The sequence below is a fragment of the Podarcis erhardii genome, assembly GCF_964252035.2.
Source record: "Podarcis erhardii genome assembly, chromosome: 1".
NCBI lineage: Eukaryota > Metazoa > Chordata > Lepidosauria > Squamata > Lacertidae > Podarcis > Podarcis erhardii.
This window is the reverse complement of record NC_138497.1, coordinates 70,532,576-70,552,285: the sequence shown is the minus strand read 5'-3', so window position 1 is coordinate 70,552,285 and position 19,710 is coordinate 70,532,576. Positions and strand designations below refer to the sequence as shown.

Genomic DNA, 19,710 nt, shown 5'->3' with positions numbered 1-19,710 from the left:
TTTCAATTACAGTATGATTTTCACTAAATAGGGAGTGTGGGGAAACTACAATAGAGACATACAGTCTGGTTCTATGATGTTTATTCAGATGTAAGCCACTTACAGTGGTACCTCTGGTTGCGAACGGGATCCGTTCTGAAGGCCCGTTCGCAACCTGAAAAGAACACAACCCATGTCTGCACATGCGTGGGTCACGCTTCGTTGCTTCTGCACATGCACGTGACGTCATTTTGCACGTCTGTGCATGCGCAAGCAGCAAAACCTGGAAGTAACCCATTCCAGTACTTCTAGGTCGCCGTGGGACGCAACCTGAAAACACTCAACCTGAAGCAAACGTAACAGGAGATATGACTGTATTTCAATGGAACTTTGGACACTTCCAGACTGTCACTATTTTCAGTTAAATTCAGGTTGCACGATTAAAGTTCATTTGGAGCACTTGCAAAACAAGCCCACTTCCTCCAAAAATCAGGAGAATGATGGAGAAATGCACAAGGTGGTTTTAAAGGCAGTTTAGATAAATTCATAGAGGCTAAGTCATGATGGCTCCAGTGTCAGAGGCACTATGCCTCTGAATACCAGTTGCAGGTTTCCCATAGGCATCTGGTTGGCCATTGTGAGAACAGGATACAGGACCAGATGGGCCTTTGGCCTAATCCACCAGGGCAGTGGTTTTCAACCAGTGTGCCATGGCACTCTGGGGTGCCTTGAATGATGGTCAGGGGTGCTGCAGGCAACACTGGCCTCTGTCCCTCTTTCTTTCTCTGATGCCTTCTTGCATCTCTGCCTCCCAAAGGGTTGCACAGATGTTTAGTGCAACAGCCCTGGCTATAAGCTTCACTTCTCTTTGGGCTGAGGCAGCTCAGAGACCAGTGACAGCAGCAGCAGCAGCTACTCAAAGGACTCCCAAGGGGAGAGGAGAGGAGGCTGTGAGAACACTTCACAAGGGAGGGTGTTCGAAAGAGGGTGAGAGGCTGCCAGCGCTGCAGGCAAGGGATGACATTACTGGACTCCTAAGCCCCACAGGAGTGCCACAGAAAGAATGTAGTTGGTCTAGGGAACCATGGACTCAAAAAGGTTGAAAACATCTGCACTAGGGCTATTCTTATTAATGGCCTCTGGCTGGTGATACATTTTCACTGTGGTTCTCAGCTTGGAATGAATCATCTACTCATAGATTACTTTTTTCAGATGTTGTGAAAGAGCTTCACAGCAACATTAAACATACACTGCATGTGACCTTTAAAAGTTCTTATAAGACTCCTATTTATGTATGTCTTATTTATTTGAAACTTTTATAAACCACTTTCTAAACAAAAATTATTCACAAAGTGATAACAGTTAACAAACACTATCAACTATTACAGTGTCAACCAGTACTACAATATACATTTAAAACAACCACAGTTTGTAATGCTTTCTAAAAAACTAGCACAAAAACAACAACCAGCCCTAAACCAATTGTAAATAAATCACACCACCAATTCTGAGGCCCAGTTTACATCAGCTACTAAAAGATGTGGGTCTTCAAGGCCCAGCTGAAACTTCCAAGGGATTATTTTGATTTACTTTGGATCAATCCTTCTTAACAAAATCTACAAGATGACACTTGAGGCTCAAGCAGGTAACTTGAGTAAACCTAAGAACACTTTAACAGGATATTAAGTATTCTGGAAATAAATTTTCCTTGAAAGAAAGTTTTTAAAAGTGCAGAGGTGGTGCTTTTGTTTTTGTTTTTGAAAAGGTGTTTAATGTCACTGAGCATAACAAAGGAACTGCTGAATGGGAGACTGAGCAGGCGACTGGGCTACCATCATTATTCTGCAGTAGCTGCACAGTACAAATCACATTCCCTTCATGGTGGTCTCTACCCTGATAACCCAGATGCCCCCCAGCTGCATACAGAGCTTGTCAGCAAGTAATGACAGCCATCCTGCAGAAGAAACTGAAACGTTCGAGAGGAAGAGGCCCACATTTCCCATCACATTTCACATATAAGACCTGCTGGCTGAAGAATGTAAGGTGGGCCACTGGTTTGACTCTTTCTCATTTGTATACAAGCAGGCAGGGCTCAGCCCACAGAATCCATTCTCACTCTAAAGTGAAGAGCCCAGGAATAGGTGAGGTAATAAAACAGGAAAGTGCCTCTGAGCATGTGCAGAGCACCTTTTTTCCTAAACAACCATCACCAGTTTCTACATATTTAGGGGTAAGGAATAAAGACTGTGATGTAGATGGCACGTCTCTCAGGCACGCTTGAGCCGTGGCACACCTCTTTGTAGAAAGGAAGAAATGCACATTGCAGTCTTCATTATCTCAACCTGAGCAGGCGTATCTACTAAGACTGATTCAAGAAGTCAGTGGCAGTTGAATGTGGTGATACTGCAAAGCCATCACATTCTTAACTTACCATGCGTGGGCATCTCCCCGCCCCCCACATGCATACATTTGAATTGCTATAAAAGTATATCCTCACACAGCTCTCTGTAGTTCCGCCACCTACATCCCAACTTATTTACAAGTTCAGCCAAACATGGCTCTGTATATAGAATGTTTCCATACTGGTAGAAGAATGCAGAGCATTAGCTGGAAAGTGAATATCAGGCTAGACAGTGCTGCGTGCCAGATTCAGGGAATCTGCCAAAGTATAGCAGAAAATGCTTATAAATCTGGCATGATTTAAAATGAACCCACCAACCACCTCTACTACTCACACAGAGAAAGAAATCCTGAAACGCACACATCCAGCATTAGAAACTATATATATATATATATATATATATATATATATATATATATATATATATACATATCACCAAATGGCACCTTAAACCTAGGTTATGGTAACCACAACAGAATGTCTATGTGCTATTCTCACCCCTCAGTGAGATTTGTTGTTGTTAATTTCATTTCTATACCGCTTTATATTTTAAACACATTATATTTACAACACATTAAAACAACAAACCAGCCAATCCAGAATAAAACAAATTCAAGCTTCAAGGAAAATATTTCAGATCCTTCTCTGAGTGTCATTTTGTTTTCCCCTTATTTATTTACCTACTTAATTTATATAGCTGACCCTTAGCAGAAGTACTCTAGGAAGCCAGTCTGGTGTAGTGGTTAGAGTGTCAGTCTAAGACCTGGGAGTTCAGGGTTCAAATCCTCACACAGTCATGAAGCTCACTGGGTGACCTTGGGCCAGTCACAGCCCCTTAACCAACTCACAGGGTTGTTTTATGGATTAATTGAGGAGGGGGGTGAACCATGTACACCTTGGAGAAAAAGGTGGGATAGAAATGCAATAAATAGGGGTGCAGGTGGTGCTGTGGGTTAAACCACAGAGCCTAGGACTTGCCGATCAGAAGGTCGGTGGTTCAAATCCCCGCGACGTGGTGAGCTCCCGTTGCTCGGTCCCAGCTCCTGCCAACCTAGCAGTTCAAAAGCACGTCCAAGTGCAAGTAGATAAATAGGTACCACTCCAGCAGGAAGGTAAACAGCGTTTCCGTGCGCTGCTCTGGTTCGCCAGAAGCGGCTTAATCATGCTGGCCATATGACGTGGAAGCTGTACACTGGCTCCCTCGGCCAATAAAGTGAGATGAGCGCCGCAACCCCAGAGTCAGTCATGGCTGGGCCTAATGGTCAGGGGTCCTTTTACCTTTACCTGCTTACCTGCTTAAGAAAGCTGGAGGGGCCAAACAGCTGGAGATGTAAGTCGCCAGCTTGACATCCACATGGTCACAACTGGACCTGCACCAGTTGCAAAATGTGCCTGGCGCCTGTAGAATTTTGAACACCAAATACATCAGTCTGTCCAGCAATGAGTATCAAAGCAAGTGTATTCTCTATCCCCTACCCTAGCCACCTAAAGCTGTGTACACACCTGTCAGAGCCGCCCCTAGGTCCCAGCTCACAAAGGACCAACGCCCGGCTGTAGTTATGTACAAAAGTCTTTATTGAAGTTCAGTTTCCATTTCAAAGCCGCAGCGTGCCGCTCTACGTCTTAAAGTCTAGACCGGCGAAGTTCCGTCTGAATCTCCGCCCCTTCCACACCAGTTTAAGACTCTAGCCTTGCTCCACCTCTTCCTTAGCTCCTTCCTCCTCTGGGCCCTCCTGCCCGCTGGGGTTTCATCCTTTCTGGACTCTTCTGACGCTGACCCCCCTGATTCTTGCCCCTCCTTCCGGCGGGCTTTAGGACCTGGTTCCCTATCCGGGCTACCTGCTGTGCTGCTCGCCTGTACATTTGAACTTGGTGCGCGCGCACAGCCGGCAACCTTCCTCTTGACCGTTCCCTCGCTCTCCGATGGAGGCGTGGTCAACCCTGACTCATCTTCTCTCGCTGGTGGTGAATACGCTGGCCCTGATACCTGGGACTCTTCCCCCCCACTACGCTCTGGTGGGGAAGCTGGTCCTGATTTCCAACTGCTGCTCTGGGAGTCCCCGCTGGCCCCTTGCTTCTGGGGTGTCCCCCTTGGGGCCCCCCTTGCCCTGGCCATCGGTGCCCCCTTCTGTAAATCTTCCGATTCGCTGGAGAGGCTCATGGAATCTCTCGGGCTACTGTCATCTTCTCCTACGCTGCCCTCGGATTGCTCCCCCTCGCTCTCCATCTCCTCCCCTCCCTGCGCTCCCGCTGCGTCCCTGACAACACCATACACCTGAAGCACATTTGAAGCGCATGGAGTCCCTCGCAAGAATCCTAGGAACAGTAGTTGCCCTCTCAAAAGACTACAATCCCTAGCATCCTTAGCTACTGTTCCTAGGATTCTTTGCTTGGAGGGGTGGCTTTAAAGTGGTATATTTGTGTGTAAATGCTGATAAGCTCAGGTGAATTTTGTGAATGTCTGAAAATAGAAACCTGGCCTTGCACTGCATTTTGGACATACCAACGGAAGGCTGAAAAATCACATTTAGATAGCTATATGTGAGGTCTGCCACAAAATGTTGCAGCGTGGTAGACACATACCTACTACAGATACTATTACTTGAACAGGCACACATCTGTAGCAGGTTATGCCTACCCTCTGTCTGCATTCAGGACATATATAATGCCATGATCCCCCTTTTCCTCTCTGACAGCTCCTCCAACCACTTAGCCGATACTGTATCTATTTTAGCATTACTCTCATTAATTCTATTATTAACTTCAGAAATATGATTTCTGGTATAAACATTTATCTGTGTTTACTTTTGCGCTGTTCCATTAATCTGATTTTTAGCCCCTGCCAGACTCAGTAAAACGTGCAGAGATGCAATGAGCTTAGTTCAGTACATAAGGAAGTCATCTTTAAAACAAGTCTCTCTGGGGATCTCTTTTGGATATGATGTCATTTTTCTTTCCCCTCCCCATTACAAATATAGCACTGATCTCCTCTGTGCTGCTTCTGGACTTGCTGTGTTGGATACAGCCTACTATTAGATTTCTGAAAACCTCTTATCATTTAATTTTGGAGACTCTCTTAATTTCACATTCCTATCCCCCACCCAGTCATTTCTTGCTACCTAACTCCTTCTAATTCTGGAAGTCAGTTAGCATTGTGGAAACTTACTGGCCAATAATTATTGGATTTATTACTTCATCTCTTCTGCGGAGTAGGATTTAACACTCAATTTCCAATTAATAATAACAGAAATAACAACACTTGATTTCCAATTGGCAATTTACCCTACAGCTATCAAATTGGGTTTAGAACACCTGAAGAATGGCTTGTGATGCTAACCTTTAACTTTGAGAAGCAATGGTAAAACATACTTACTTGCCTGGTATTCCTAGGATCTTAGTATTAAGGGTAGCCAGCATAGCACCTTCCAGAGGTTGTTGGGCTCCAACTCCCATCAGCCTCAACTGGCATTCCTCAAAGTAAGGGATTATGGGAGTCATAGTCTGACAGCATCCAGATGACACCACATTGACTCTGTGGAACAGGAGTGGACAAAGACTCTCTCTCTGTAAGGGTGATCTGCAGCTATGAGATCAACTTTGCACTTTTTGGATTTATTCAGCAAACTCAGGGCCACAGGTTCCACATTTCGCACATGGAAGGGGCTTCCAAGTAACACATGTAAATTATGTCAGGCATACAAGGATTTAGCTGTCTCTGTATGCAACTGGGAGCCATGTATATGCAGCAAACAAATCACATGTCGTTCACCATATGATCTGCACACAGGCTTCACTCTTTCCAACATGGCCTTGGCTAAAGGAGGAATCAGCGATTCATGGCTAATCCAGCACACACTATGCATCGCCCCTCTCAGCACTAATGGAGAAAGTTTTGATAATACTTCTAGAAAAAGGAGCACAGGAAATACCATAACCCTGCATTTTCCCCAGGCATCCACAGCTCTTGTACAATTTAGCAAAGAGGAAAAGAAATGAAAATCCAGCAGCAAGCTGCAGTCCCACACTAGGAAGAGATGACACAATAGCAACTGCTCCAGAACCCATTTGTGATGTTTCACCAGAACAGCCCTTGAAGGACAATTGCAGAATCTACATTGTTATCCAAGTTTATTGCATGAATATGGAAAAAAACATGTGGCATAGCTGCTATTATTACTATCATTTCAGTTCACTTTTGAAACAATTGAAAGCAAAGAATCGTGCTGATCAGAACTTTCTATTCCTTCTTAAGAAACTATTTGTTCTCCCACAGAAGCAACAATGTGAAACAGAGAAAGTAACAATGGTGAAACTTCCTGCTGTAAAAAACTGGTTAGAAACAGCTTTGCCTATAAAATCCTCACTCCTCATTCCATTTTGGCCTTGTTTATCTAGGCTTGTGACCTTCCACAGCAACTATCATTTTAAAATATATTGCTGCATGAAAAGGCATCTTGCAGCCCAAGCCTATGAATGCTTACTTTGAAGTAAACTGTACTGAATTAAATGACACTTCATATTCTCAGTAGGTAGCAGAGTAGTGAAAAATTCAAACATTCCTCCCAAGGTCTGAGAGGCTCCTTTGAAGCAAAGACCTTTACTGAAGTTTAACATTCCAGTGGGTGTTTACAATATGAGCAACTGAGGTAAAGGAGAGAATGCAAATATTTGGAATTAATTTTCCTGAATTTTTCCATAGCCAAATTGCTAACACAAAGGCAACCTGCTAAATTCTTACTAACAGGGTTACTCATTTCGTAGGCCCAGAACAAAAGATCGCTCACTGAGAAACATGTTAGCACACTACCACAAACTAAAGGGTGCAATCTAAACTCCAACCCATAATAAATGGAAACAATGTTTAACTCTATCATTACCCATTATTATACCAAGCAAAGAAAGAGGATGCACTTTTACCAAAAAAAAAAAAAGTACGAATAATTTGTGCTTGCTGCCTTAATTGGTCAGCCAAAACCCACTTGGTCCAATGTGGGCAAAAAAAAAAAGTAAGGAGACCTAATTTCAGCTGCAGATCTATATATACTGTATTATCAAATCTACTCCCCATCTACGTGTGTAACACACAGTCTGGTTGTGACATTAGTTTGCTTCTAGCAATTCAGCTTTCCATGTTATAGAATTTTGTGTGTGTGCATGATTCACATAAGGATCGTGCTGAAATCACATTGATGTCACTCCTCTAATTCCAGAGAATGGTTGTCACTTATGGTCACACTGATTCAAAAGCAATGATTGAGAAGAACCAGAATGAACTTTCCCCCAAAACTTCCACTAAGCATCCAAAAGGAAGTGGAAGGCAATGCGAAGGAAAATGGGCATTGTTTATGTTGTCACTGCTTGACCCACAGAATACTAATTTCACCCTTCCTGTAGTTTAACAACTCAGCAGTTCCTGTATCTCTGTGAGGGGTAAACTACAGTTCCCCAGATACTTTGGGGGAAAGGTATGGAGTGTACACAGAGATGAAGTGTTCCATTAGTTCAAAAAGTGCATAGTTTCTCAACCCAAGTTGACCCAATAAAAAATCCCTTCCTTCTCAGAAATCAGTGCAGTGGTGCCTTTGTATATGCTAAATCATGTGTACACAAATGAAAGGGGAGCTAACAGGACTCTCAGAAGGCAAGACAATATATGCAAGTTAAGACAGATGGCATTTCCTGTTCCATTAGTCATTCCTGTTACCGTATTCAGAGAGTAAATCAGGTTAATTGACACAGCTGACATAAATATGCCTTTTTACAACTGCATAAAATAATAACTAAGAAACCCTAGCTTGATATGGCAAAACCTATTATTTGTAACTTTGACCTAAGTAGGAACTTTAGTCTATCACATATCTTAGCTTTCACTTCAGGGGTAATATTAATTATTATTATTATTATTATTATTATTATTATTATTATTATTATTATTATTTATATGTATGACCAATCACTTCACTTTTAGTTACTGGTCCTGATCCAGAGAAACACAAATTATAGCAGGATGCTGTGCTCAAGCCACTGTGCTCTTGTTTTGCTTAATAGCTGAGCTGCTCTGCAGTGGGAACGGCTTCACCACAAAACCACACACAGTGCTGATTTGCTTTAGTAGGAGGGACATTAGCAGTGCACTCCTAAACTCACTTAACTGGGAGTGATCCCCATGTACTACAATGGGATGCATTTCTTAGCAGGGTGGCCAAGTGCAAATGAGGACAGGGCTCCACCAACTTTACTAGTTGTGTAGAAGAGGGAATTTTGCACAGGTCTCCTACACAACTACCACAGGTGCAGAAACACAGTTCTCTTTTGCACCTAGCTACCCTACCTATGAGTAAATATGCTGTAAGAATTTGAGGCCATCCACAAGGTATGTTATTCATGGAATGGCGGGCAGAGTAGGTGAGATGTAACAAAAAGAGGATTAGACATTGGTTAAAATGAAGCAAAGCACAACAATAGGGAAATAAATACAAATTATGAAATCTGGGAAGGATAGAGATTATCACATTTTTGTTCTGAATTAAACTGGATTAAATATCAGATGCTGGCTATTGGTATTATCGGATTTATTCATTCCTACATAAAACTAGGCAAGAAAAATCAGAGACATATAGGCAGATTGACACAACACTCCACATTTTACAGATACTTGGTCTTGATCCAATTTACCTTGTTTTTAAAATGTTAATTCATCCTAACAAGGAAAAAGAAGTGGTAATATTTTTCCCATATCTATGGAGGGCTATAGCTCAGTAGCAGAGCACATGCTCTACTACTAGGTTTAGTCCCTGACATCTCCAGGTAAGTCTGGAAACAACTTCTGCTCGATACATTCGAGAGCTGTTCCCAGTCAATGTAGACCATACTGAGCTAGATGGGTCAATGGTTTGATTTGGTATAAAGCTGTTTCCTACGTTACTATTTGTTTAAGGAAGGGGTAGCTAACCTGCAGCCCTCCAGGGTGTTGCTAGGACACAACTCCCATCATCCCTGACCATTGGCCATGTTGGCTGAGGTTGATGGGATCAGCACCTAGATGGTCATATGTTTCCCACCTCTGCTTTGAGGGAAAATGTGACAGACAGCTGCACTTAAAACTTAAAACAGGTATTGGGTAGCATGACCAATTTTATGAGTGTGCTTAATAGATAAAAAATCTCCTGTTATTAACCCAGGAGAAGTTTAGAATCAAACCAGGTTGCCCTTACCTGGCCTAGCTAACCCCACTCACACAGTCCAAACCCAAATTCTCCCTCCTGACAGTTAGTCCCTATAGATCCTCACTGATAAATAATCCCTATCTGAAACCACTCAGACAGTAAGAGACCCACTCTGCCCACACTGAAAGAAAGTCCCTCTCTGACTGTTAAATTGTAAGCTTCCTCACTTAAAAACTCCTTCCTCTCTCTCTCCTCTGATCGGCTTTCAAAGGTTGCTGGGTAGCCAGGATGATCCAAGGCCTGTTCATCACAGAATGTTTTCACAATTCTGTTTTAATCCACATCTTATATTCTGAAATAATTGCCATGAGTTGTTCACATAATACAAATGCAGATTAGAACACTCAACAAACTCTTTATATACTATTCAAAAAAGAACACTCCCCCCATGTGCCTTTATTATTCTGTAGCACAATACAAACCATGTAAAAAAATTCCTTCCAGTAGCACCTTAAAGACCAACTAAGTTAGTTCTAGGTATGAGCTTTTGTGTGCATGCACACTTCTTCAGATACCACACGAAAGCTCATACCTAGAACTAACTTAGTTGGTCTTTAACGTGCTACTGGAAGGAATTTTTTTATTTTGTTTTGACTATGGCAGACCAACACGGCTACCCATCTGTAACTAATACAAACCATGGTGATGGTTAAATGATGTTAAACAGCACCTGAATGAGCTGAGATCAACACTGCCAATTCAAATCTCACCCCAACCCCAAATTTGCTAGGTGACCTTAAGCAACCCATCATTTCTTGGCTTAAAATCAATGTTTTATGTATCATGTGAATCTGCAGGTTCAAGAGTCAGGGGAGACACAAGTATCTCACTAGGCAAGTTCAAGACCTGAACACTACCCTAAGTAGCTTTTAGGATCCCAGGGAAAATCTGGTACTATTTCACTTAACAATTCTTATTTTCTTCCACTAAGGAAAGAGTTGCTCTTATGGGGGAGATCATTATGAACTAGGCAGAATGAAGAATATATATGCATAGTTAAGTATGTGCTGTGTTCATTCAAATATAGTTACTGTCATCATTATATCCAGGACATGAGCCGATATACTGAAACACTGTATCTAAAAGTGCATTTCAGTGATAGAATAGGACCAAAGGGATTTGTAACAACTTGCAGTTATTCTTCTGGCTTGTGTGTGACCTCATTGCTCCCTTGACTAAGCAAGACAAGCACTTAGTTACAGCCCAGACTCAGATCCGGACATCAGAGGCGTTTTGAGGGAGGCGGGGGGCAGTCTGACCCAGGTGCCATTCCAAAGGGAGGGTGACAAAAGGTCGATCACCACGCACCCCCTGGGATGCGCACCACGCCCCCTGGGATGAGTACCGCTCCAGGTACCAGAGCAGGTTGCTTCGCCTCTGCCAGACGTCTGATTTCCCACTCACACCACCTATAAAAGTTGTTCCCAACCCACCCACCCCTAATCCACTCTACAGAGACACAACTTTTCCAGGTCCAAGAGGCTGCTTCCCCAGGAGATACAAGATTTAAAGCAGAGCAGTCAGAAGTACAGTTCACTGCGTTCAGTAGAACTTGCTTTCAAGTAAGAATGCATAGGAGGACTGCATCCTCAGCTCAAGTTATAGCTGCATGAATTAAAGAACAGGAAGAGGAATTAGTTGTGGCCTCTGCTAATATTATTCACCTTTCCTTCAAGGAGTTCAAGGCGCCATGCATGGTTTTCCGCCTCCCCATGTTTTTCTCACAATAGCCCTGTTAGGAACTGACTGCCCCAAGGTCACCAGAGAGCTTCATGGCTGAGTGGAGATTTGAACCCTGGTCTCTCAGGTCCAAGTTCAACACTTTAAACCACTATGCCCTGCTGGCTTCCCACCATCCATCTCTGTAGGAGGGCTGAAAGTTAGGGTTTGGAACTTTGTGGTAAGAATAAAGAAGACTTGATGAACTTTTCGTTTCCATCTGATGCCGGTGGTTTGGAGCTGGGAGCAGAAGCCCTTTTACTTTCAGCTTAGTACATAGCACTAAGTTACCTCCAGAGTCCAGACACAGCACTCCATGGAGAGGCAGATTTTCATTATATTGTATCGCATTATACTGAGATAGGAAGCAGAAATCCCAGAACAAAACAAGGATGGGGAACAGGACAAGTTAGCCAAATTCAGTATGTCAGTGTTACACCATGGCTGGCAATGTCCCTTTGTATCCAAATATCCATTTTCTAACTATTATCCGTGGCTAACCATCCTAGACTGAGGAGGAGGTGGAGGGAAACAGGGAGGGAGGAAGAGAAGGAAGGAAGGAAGGAAGGAGCTGCGTTGCCATTTGTTTGTAAAATTCAATATACAGCAATGCTGTCTTTTGTGGTATGTCGTTTGGGTGTCAGTACTCTGACTAAATAATAGCGGATGGGTCCAGATTTCAATAACATTTATAGACAGATCCCAGGAATCAAAAGAATCTTTTTTTTTAGTTTTCTTCCCAGACCTGTTATCGGTGAGGAACAGCTGGCAAAACGGGTGACCACGGTGCGTAAGCGCCACCTATCCTCCTAAACCGGGCAGTGCAAGTCGATTTATGGGAAGGGGAGAAAGAATACGCTCCCTCCTTCCTCATCTCGAAGTTGCCCTGAACCCCCTCCAAGCAAAGAGCTAGAAAATACCCCGAAACAACCCGAACATTACGAGCAAACAAGCAAAGTCCGAGCCCCGGGTCGCATGCAAGGAAGACCCAAACGTGGATCTCCGGGGGGGACTCGCCTGCCCGGCCTCCCTCCTCTTCCCTTCGCGCCGAGGTGAATCCATTGTTCTTCCCAGAGAAGTGCCGGGCGCTCGCCCCGTTCAGACGCGGTCTCAGCCACAGAGAGGCAGGCAGCCCTTTCCCTGAGGAGCAGAGAAGAGCGCCGCCGAAGAAGCTTCTCCCCTCCCCATCCCCTGGGAAAAGCGAAACCCGAAGCCTTCCAGATGGCAACTGCAATCGCCTCCTGGGCTCTCCCGCGTGTAGGAAACGAGAGAGACCCTCTCGGGCCGCCCCGCCAGCCGGAGCCCGGCGTCTCTCCTTCTCCCTTACCTGGGCTGCTGCCCTGCGCTGGAAGAAGTGCAGATGCCGAGTCCAGCTGTTGCAGCTCGCCGGAGATCGCCTCCAGTTCTGATCTCTTCGCTTGGCCAGATGCAACTCTCTCTCTCTTCTGCCCCCCCCCCTCAACCTCCCTCGCTTTTTTTTTTTCCTAAAAGAGAATCTGGAAAGGCGCGGGGGGAGGGGAGGGCGAGACAGAGAAATATGCCAAGACAGGAAGTGGAGACAGCGAGGGCCAGTGCGGGAGATTGATAGGAACCAGTAACCCGGCGGCCGGCAACGAAAGCGGCTCCCTGGGGCGAGAGGGCTTCTGCCGCAGCCCGCCTTAGCCCACGACGGCCGAGGGGGCGGCGGCGGGCGGCCCAGAGCGGGAAGCCCCGGCCGTCGCCAGACCACGGCGAGCTAGCTTCCCAACTTCCTCTCTCCCTCAGACTCTCATCCCAAGGAAACGGGGGGCGGGGGACTATTCTCCGCTCTTGGCTCACAGGATCCAGCTGGGACTGGGAGGAAGGGGTCTCCAGCCCCCGAGCTTCGTGGCAGGAGTCTGTTTACTGGGTTTTCACGGGGTCTCGTGGGGGGGGGTCACGAGTGGCGCTGACCACTGGCTTGCTCTGAGGCGAACGAAAGAGCGTGAGAAGCCACTCGCGACCGGCCCCCGATCCAGCCCTGACCCTTCCCCCCCCCCGCGCGGCCATCGCAAGAAAAGCTCTCCCTGGTGAGGAGCATCTGGTTCCAATCACGAGAAAAAAAGTGGATCGCTTCCTATGCATGAAAACGGGGAAGCGGGGAGCCCTCGTTGGAGCCGCCGGCAGCGTTTAAGTTTCCTCGCTCGCCGTTCACCGTTTGGAGACGCCGGGTTCTCCTTCATTTTTCCCCCCCCCCCAACGCGAGTTCCGGTTCACACTGCCGGGCGCCCTCTCGCCCCCCGCAAGCTCTTGGCTGATCAGTTATTTGACGACCAAGTCGCTCCATATCAACGGATCCTAAGAGTTTTGGAGGGACCTCCAAGGTCATCTATTGTCACCCGCCAGGAGATGGAGGAAATCTGCTGTGTTAATAATAGCATCCCTGATAGGTGGTCAGCCAGCCTCTGCTTAAAAATATATCTCTTTAGGAGAATCCACCGCCTTCAGGGCTACCAACCCTGTTGGACCCAGGGGCACATTTGCAGATCAGGAAAAACTGCTGTGAATACCACACACCCACCCCAACCAAGAACACACCGCAACCTATTTGCCTTCCTGGGCTCCTTTGGGTAGAAGGGAGGATACAATTTTAATAAATAAATCAAACATTATATTAGCTATACTGGGTGTATGGTAGGGGCAGGGTAGTACCTCTGGTGGGGGACGAATCATGCTCTTTTGGGGTAGCTTGTCCACCTTTGGTTCCCACCCTGCACTCAGCTCTCATTTCCTAGAAGCTATCAGCTTGTTACAGGCCACACACCCCAGAATGTCTTCAACTGCCCAGGTAAACCAGGTGAGGATAGCTGATGGGTCTCAAACTCTCAGTGAGTTAAGGACTTCCCCTGCCTGCGAAGACAGGCTCTGCCACATTGAGCAGACGAGGCCAATAGTGGGTCTAGTGGTCAAGAAGGCAGTTTCTGCATGTGCTGTAGAGGGAAGTGAGGGGTAGATGAGGCTTGTCAACCTGAGAAGGTAGCCCATCTAGGAGAAGGAAAATTCTGATCCTAAACCACCACTGTTCTTGTGGGATATCTTCGAGAGAATAAAAGGCTAAGGAGCAAACCCTACATAAAGCTGGAGTGGTGTCTCTAAGTCAGTTGGCTAGTGCCTTGTATGTCTCCTTCCAGCAACTTCTGCAGCTAAGATGGTGCCAAATGTTCCTTTGGGCCACATCAGTGAAGCAGAGAGAGGGATCTTGTTGTCTGGGCAGCCCAGGACCTCCATACACACTGCCCAGGCTTGCACCCTGGGAGGTCACATTGGTGCTGCTAATGCAGCAGTTTGACTTCACCTCTGGAGGCACACTCCATTTTCTCTTGAGACAGATGGATGCCAACAATACTAGCTACAACAGAATGAAGCTTTCAATTCTAATTTCAGGGAGGTGAGGGCATCCTGTGGGAATCTGCTGGTGCCACATTTGCAGTGCCTGAAAGGTGTACTTTTTATGTATGACTCCAAGCATCTCTTGATCATTCTTCAGAAGAATGAAGAGATGCAGGGCAGGGCAAAGCAGAACTTTCTGGCATCTCTGTAGTCCTATGGATTAGGCACTTTTAAAAAGAAGTGTGTCTTTGGCCATTTTCACATGTCCTAGAGAACTGCACAAAGGTACTTCAGGGGCATGTGGGCCAGCAGTCATCCTGCTTATTTTCTACCCTTCTTACTCCAAACTTTCCTCCTCCCCATCTTATGCCAAGTTTGTCCCATTGTACCTACTCACTACAGATACCTTACCAAACACTTTAGACCTGACTTTCACCAAATCAGAACCTAGTGACTTCATAAATCCTACATACCCTCCAACATTTTACAGATGAAAACAGACACACATTTGAGTGCTTACACCACTGTTTTCACACCAAGGACTGCTTGCTTGAGCACATGTATGTGAGCTCACTTACAAACACATCACTAGGTGCCTTCTATACAGCAATCTTCAGAAATCATCTGTCCTGCCCTGTTTTCTGAATCAAGTGTGTGAGTAAACTGATCGTATCCGTTTCCTTTTTTAAAAGGCTGTTTAATAGAATAATTATAATCTCACAATGGACCTGGTTGCACTTCTTATGGAAAACTACAGCATTAAAAAGTTGAACAACATTTACTACTTGGATAAGCAGTTACTGGTGGCTGGAAGATTAAACTACTTCACACGAACGTGCACACTAACAGATTTTTGTTTTAGAAAAAGATCATCATCTCTAACGTTTCCACAGAAGACAAAACAAGGACTACTACAGGCCAGTCACTAGTATAGGCTGGTCTGCCCCTAGGCAGAGTGAGGTGGTCTCCTCAGGTAGGTGATTGTTAAAAGGCAGCAAACTGATAGTTGGTTACACTCTCTCTCTCTCTCTCTCTATATATATATATATATACTGTGAGGAGGAGAGGCACTTGTAGGATTTTATACCTCAGGCACTGTTTTGCCAAAGGCAAAAAGGGCTCTTTATTAAGGATCTCTGAAACAAAGGCAAAACACAAGGAATGAAGAAAGTCTTAAATGTATTGAGTAGCAGGCTTATCATACACAAGAATAATATAGACTAACATACCAGGCAAACAGCAATCCTACTTTTTCTGCTGGGAGTCCCAGGGATGTAGCAGCAGAGTAGACCTCAGGCTGCCAGGCTATACAGCACCAATATCCCATTTAGGCCTGCACCCCACTCTGACTCAAACCCTGTGTTTTTTTAATACCATAGTCTGCCCCAAGTCATGAGGCTTAATTGCTAAGCTACCTTCACAAGGCTTGGGGGGGGGTCGCAGGATATAGGAAAGCAAGTAATTGATGTAACACTCTGTTATCTGTGCACAAGGAGCCCTCCTGTGAGCACTCAAGTCAGCAGGAGTCAGCATTACAATCACTACTGCTGAGCTTAGGAGAGTGGTGAAACCCTGCTTCCATATGGTGATATGAAGGGTTAAGTGTGCAAGGCCACCTCCATCATCTGCATTTCCACTGCATTCAGTGTTATGAACGTACCAGGGAGATATGGGTAAATAGATGCCCTCTAAGCATAAGAGACAAATCAGATCCTAAATGATGTGCAACCAGAATACTGTTCTGGCTGTCTACTTTGTGTCAGATGCCTAGCTTAAGCTGTCATGATGGTTGATATACATACACTTCTTGGTCAGTCCTGTACTCTTGTGTTTCAACTTCTATAGACCAATGAATAGATTGTGGGGTTGGCCTCAACAATTTTGGGAATATTGCTGAGCCTGGAAACAACAGTTTTAAGAACTGAGCCCAGATCCACATGGTCCCAGTCCACTGCACTGCTTGTTCACCAGTATTAAATGTTACCAGCTGTAACAGCACCAATCATCTGTTGCAGTTGATGGAGGAAAGAGGAAGTGTAGAGGTGCTCAGCCCTGACTCCTGTTCCTCCAAACAAATGACTATTGCTGTCAGAGCAGATGATAACCATCTATTAGGGACCATGTACACAAATCTGATGCCAGAAAGGCATCATACAAGAGTCCCAGATAGGAATCCTAGGTATGAGATGCATGATCTAAAGCCTTTGCTGTATATAAGAAACACATCCAACAAGGCAATGTGAACACATGAATCTGTTTCCATGTGCAGATTTTTCTTTTTGCTCAGGGCTTGCACATCTATACCTATTTAATGCTTAAGATGCTTTAAAAGACTTCCTTTCAAACTTCCTTCATTGTAAAGACCTATTCACACTTATTTTGCCATAAGGCCCATTAGAAACAGAGGGACTTACTCAAGTAAACATACTGTACATAAAACTGAATTTTAGTAAAGTCTTTGTTAATACTAATACTTGTACACTAATACTTGTGAGAACACTTGCCAAATGTAGAGAGGTGTCTGAGTTGAACCTGGCAACACACATAAGCACAATCCTATGCATGTTTACTCAGAAATAAGCCCCAGTGTGTTCAAAAGGCTTACTCTGGTAAATTGGAATAGGATTGCAGCCTAATAGGAACTAAGAATTGTCCAAAATCCATTGCCTAAAACTGCTGCCAAAGCCCTTTCAAAACAAAATTCCAGTAGGGTGCCTTCCTTCCCCACGTTTTTGCATTATTACACAAAGCAAACAGAATTAAGATCATGATAAATATTTTAGCAGTCGTCTTGTTGCTTAACATCAGGTTTTCTGTTCTGAATCCTTTTTCAGCAATTACTCAGGCATGGTCTTGTGCTTTGCAGAATTAGGATCTTAGCTGGTCATGTCTCCCCACCCTCAAGCAATACAGGAAATGGTTGTTTATTATAGAATAAATCTCTGGCAAACAGCTGGCTGCTGCTCTAATGAAGCAACTTGGGTATGATGATTATAAAATGTAAACAGAAAGTGGGTCATATTCCCCAGTTGCTGGAAAGATGACAGATGATACTGCCCAAGACCTTCTGGCTGCCAGATTGTCTGTTGTAGCTTCACTTCATTGGGGGGGGGGGAATAATGTATAATGATGGCATTCATTATTATGTTAATAATGAATAGTAACAGTAACAATAATGTTACTGCAAATAATAATGATATTGCTATCATTATTATTTCCCCTATTTTTTCCCCTCAGGAGTAATTTAACATTGCTCCCAAGAGAAGAGAGAAGTTTCTATCTAATTCACCCACAAAGGTTTCATCTTGGCATAGAAAAGGATTAGAGAATAATAATAGAGGAATTGCACATGTGTTAGAGGGTTAAACCTGGCATCTTCAGAGATCAAGCTGGAGGAATAAAAAATCAGAAGATATGGAAACCTCAGAATGTATAGCAGAACTGCGGAGGGAAACCTGAGAAGGGGCAAGCAGGCAGGAGTAAATGCAAGGAATGGGACCCAAATTTGGGGGTTTGTAGTTAATGAAGTTGAATAGGTGCAAAATTGAGTCAGAGGGAATGGGAACATTTGCCTGTAATTTGGGCAATGATCTGACCAGGAGAGAGGTCTTGATTGTGGAGTGACCCATAAAATTTCTCTGGATATTATAGGAACAATTGTTGCTGTGGAGGTTTGTCACTATGCAATTGACATCCAACTATTTTTTTATTTCCATTTAATCCAGGTGATACAGCAGATGCACCAAAGAGGTGCTTACAGTCAAATAATGGGACAGTTGATTTGAGGGCTAGTGAACTGAAGCCGAATTAAAATAAGATGGAGATAATATAGGTAGGTGGAACCAGTGCTTTTCCCCCAAAAAAATGTTTAGGGATACTCTCACTTTGACTCAATAAAATTGGGGAAAATAAATACAGTAAATGGATAAAAGTACAAAGATTCACAAAATATTTAGGGGTATGCGTATCCCCAGAAAAAAGTACTGGGTAGAATGACTGTGGAGGTTCTATTCAGCTTGTTGTGGATGCGGTTCGAACATCCATGGTTTCACTCACAGTCAGGATTGCTCCTCAATTCACCATTGCTGTTGAATGCCCAAGTGGCCCCTTTTCCCAACTTTGGTGTGCTGGCTGCATCCCCTCCCAAAAACTGAATGATGCAGCCACAGTTATCCATGCTCTAGCAGCATCCAAGCTTCATTGCTGTAATGGGTAATTCCATGAAAATGTCAACCTACGGACCCATTTTTTCATTTTCATACACAGTTAGCATGTTCTGTGTTATTTTAACAATAATTTCCCAAAGTTTCTTGATCTGGCTACTGTTTTTCAAAGCGGCATTTTTCACATAAGTAAAAAGTTAAAATTAAAAGCCCCAGAAGCATGGCATGTGAGATGTCTCAGAATTTTTTTATCTTCCCCTCAAACCTTCAGTTAATGACCTCTACAAGGAAATAGGTTAATGACCCTTTAATGTACTAATGGTTCTGCTTTCTCATTTCATAAACTAAGAATAAATTTTATGTTAGGATCAAAATCCGATGAGCTTAGGACAATACGGTACAACTTATATTGGCTTAGTGTGTTATGTAGGTCACAACAACACATACATAGCCTATAGAGATGCAAAAAAATTACCTCAGAAGATGAAGGTCTCTTGCCTTATTGTAACCATCTCCACTCCTTAACAATGGAGAATTAGGTAGCCAGCTCAAAGAGAAGTCAGGGCTCCTGCACCTTTAAAAATGGTATGAAAACTACACTTACTGAAATTTCATCTTTCTTGCAACTATTAAATCCCACCTGTTCAGAATACATACTCTAAGCCGTCAGGGGTTTGAATAGATGAATTCCTTTTCTTACTTAGCCTTCCATTCCCCCTTTTTTCTTTTCTGGTTTTGTGTTCAGCTGAACATGAACATTTTGTATCTTAAAAGTACTCTCAGTCACAGTCTTATTAGCAGACTTGCAGTCTGCCTGGCTTTTCTTTAGGTCCCAACCCCAGGTCAACAGCTATCAACATTCTGTAAACTCAGA

General features: G+C 44.1%; 1 protein-coding gene across 1 annotated transcript in view; it reads right to left on the bottom strand.

The window, feature by feature from the left end:
- The window catches only part of DENND2B (DENN domain containing 2B), a 142,230-nt gene extending 129,443 nt beyond the window's left edge, over positions 1-12,787 (bottom strand). The window contains exon 1 of the mRNA XM_081840386.1: positions 12,653-12,787. The gene's annotated coding sequence lies outside the window, so the exon portion shown is untranslated. The remainder of the gene's footprint in view (positions 1-12,652) is intronic.
- Between the last annotated feature and the right edge of the window lie 6,923 nt (positions 12,788-19,710).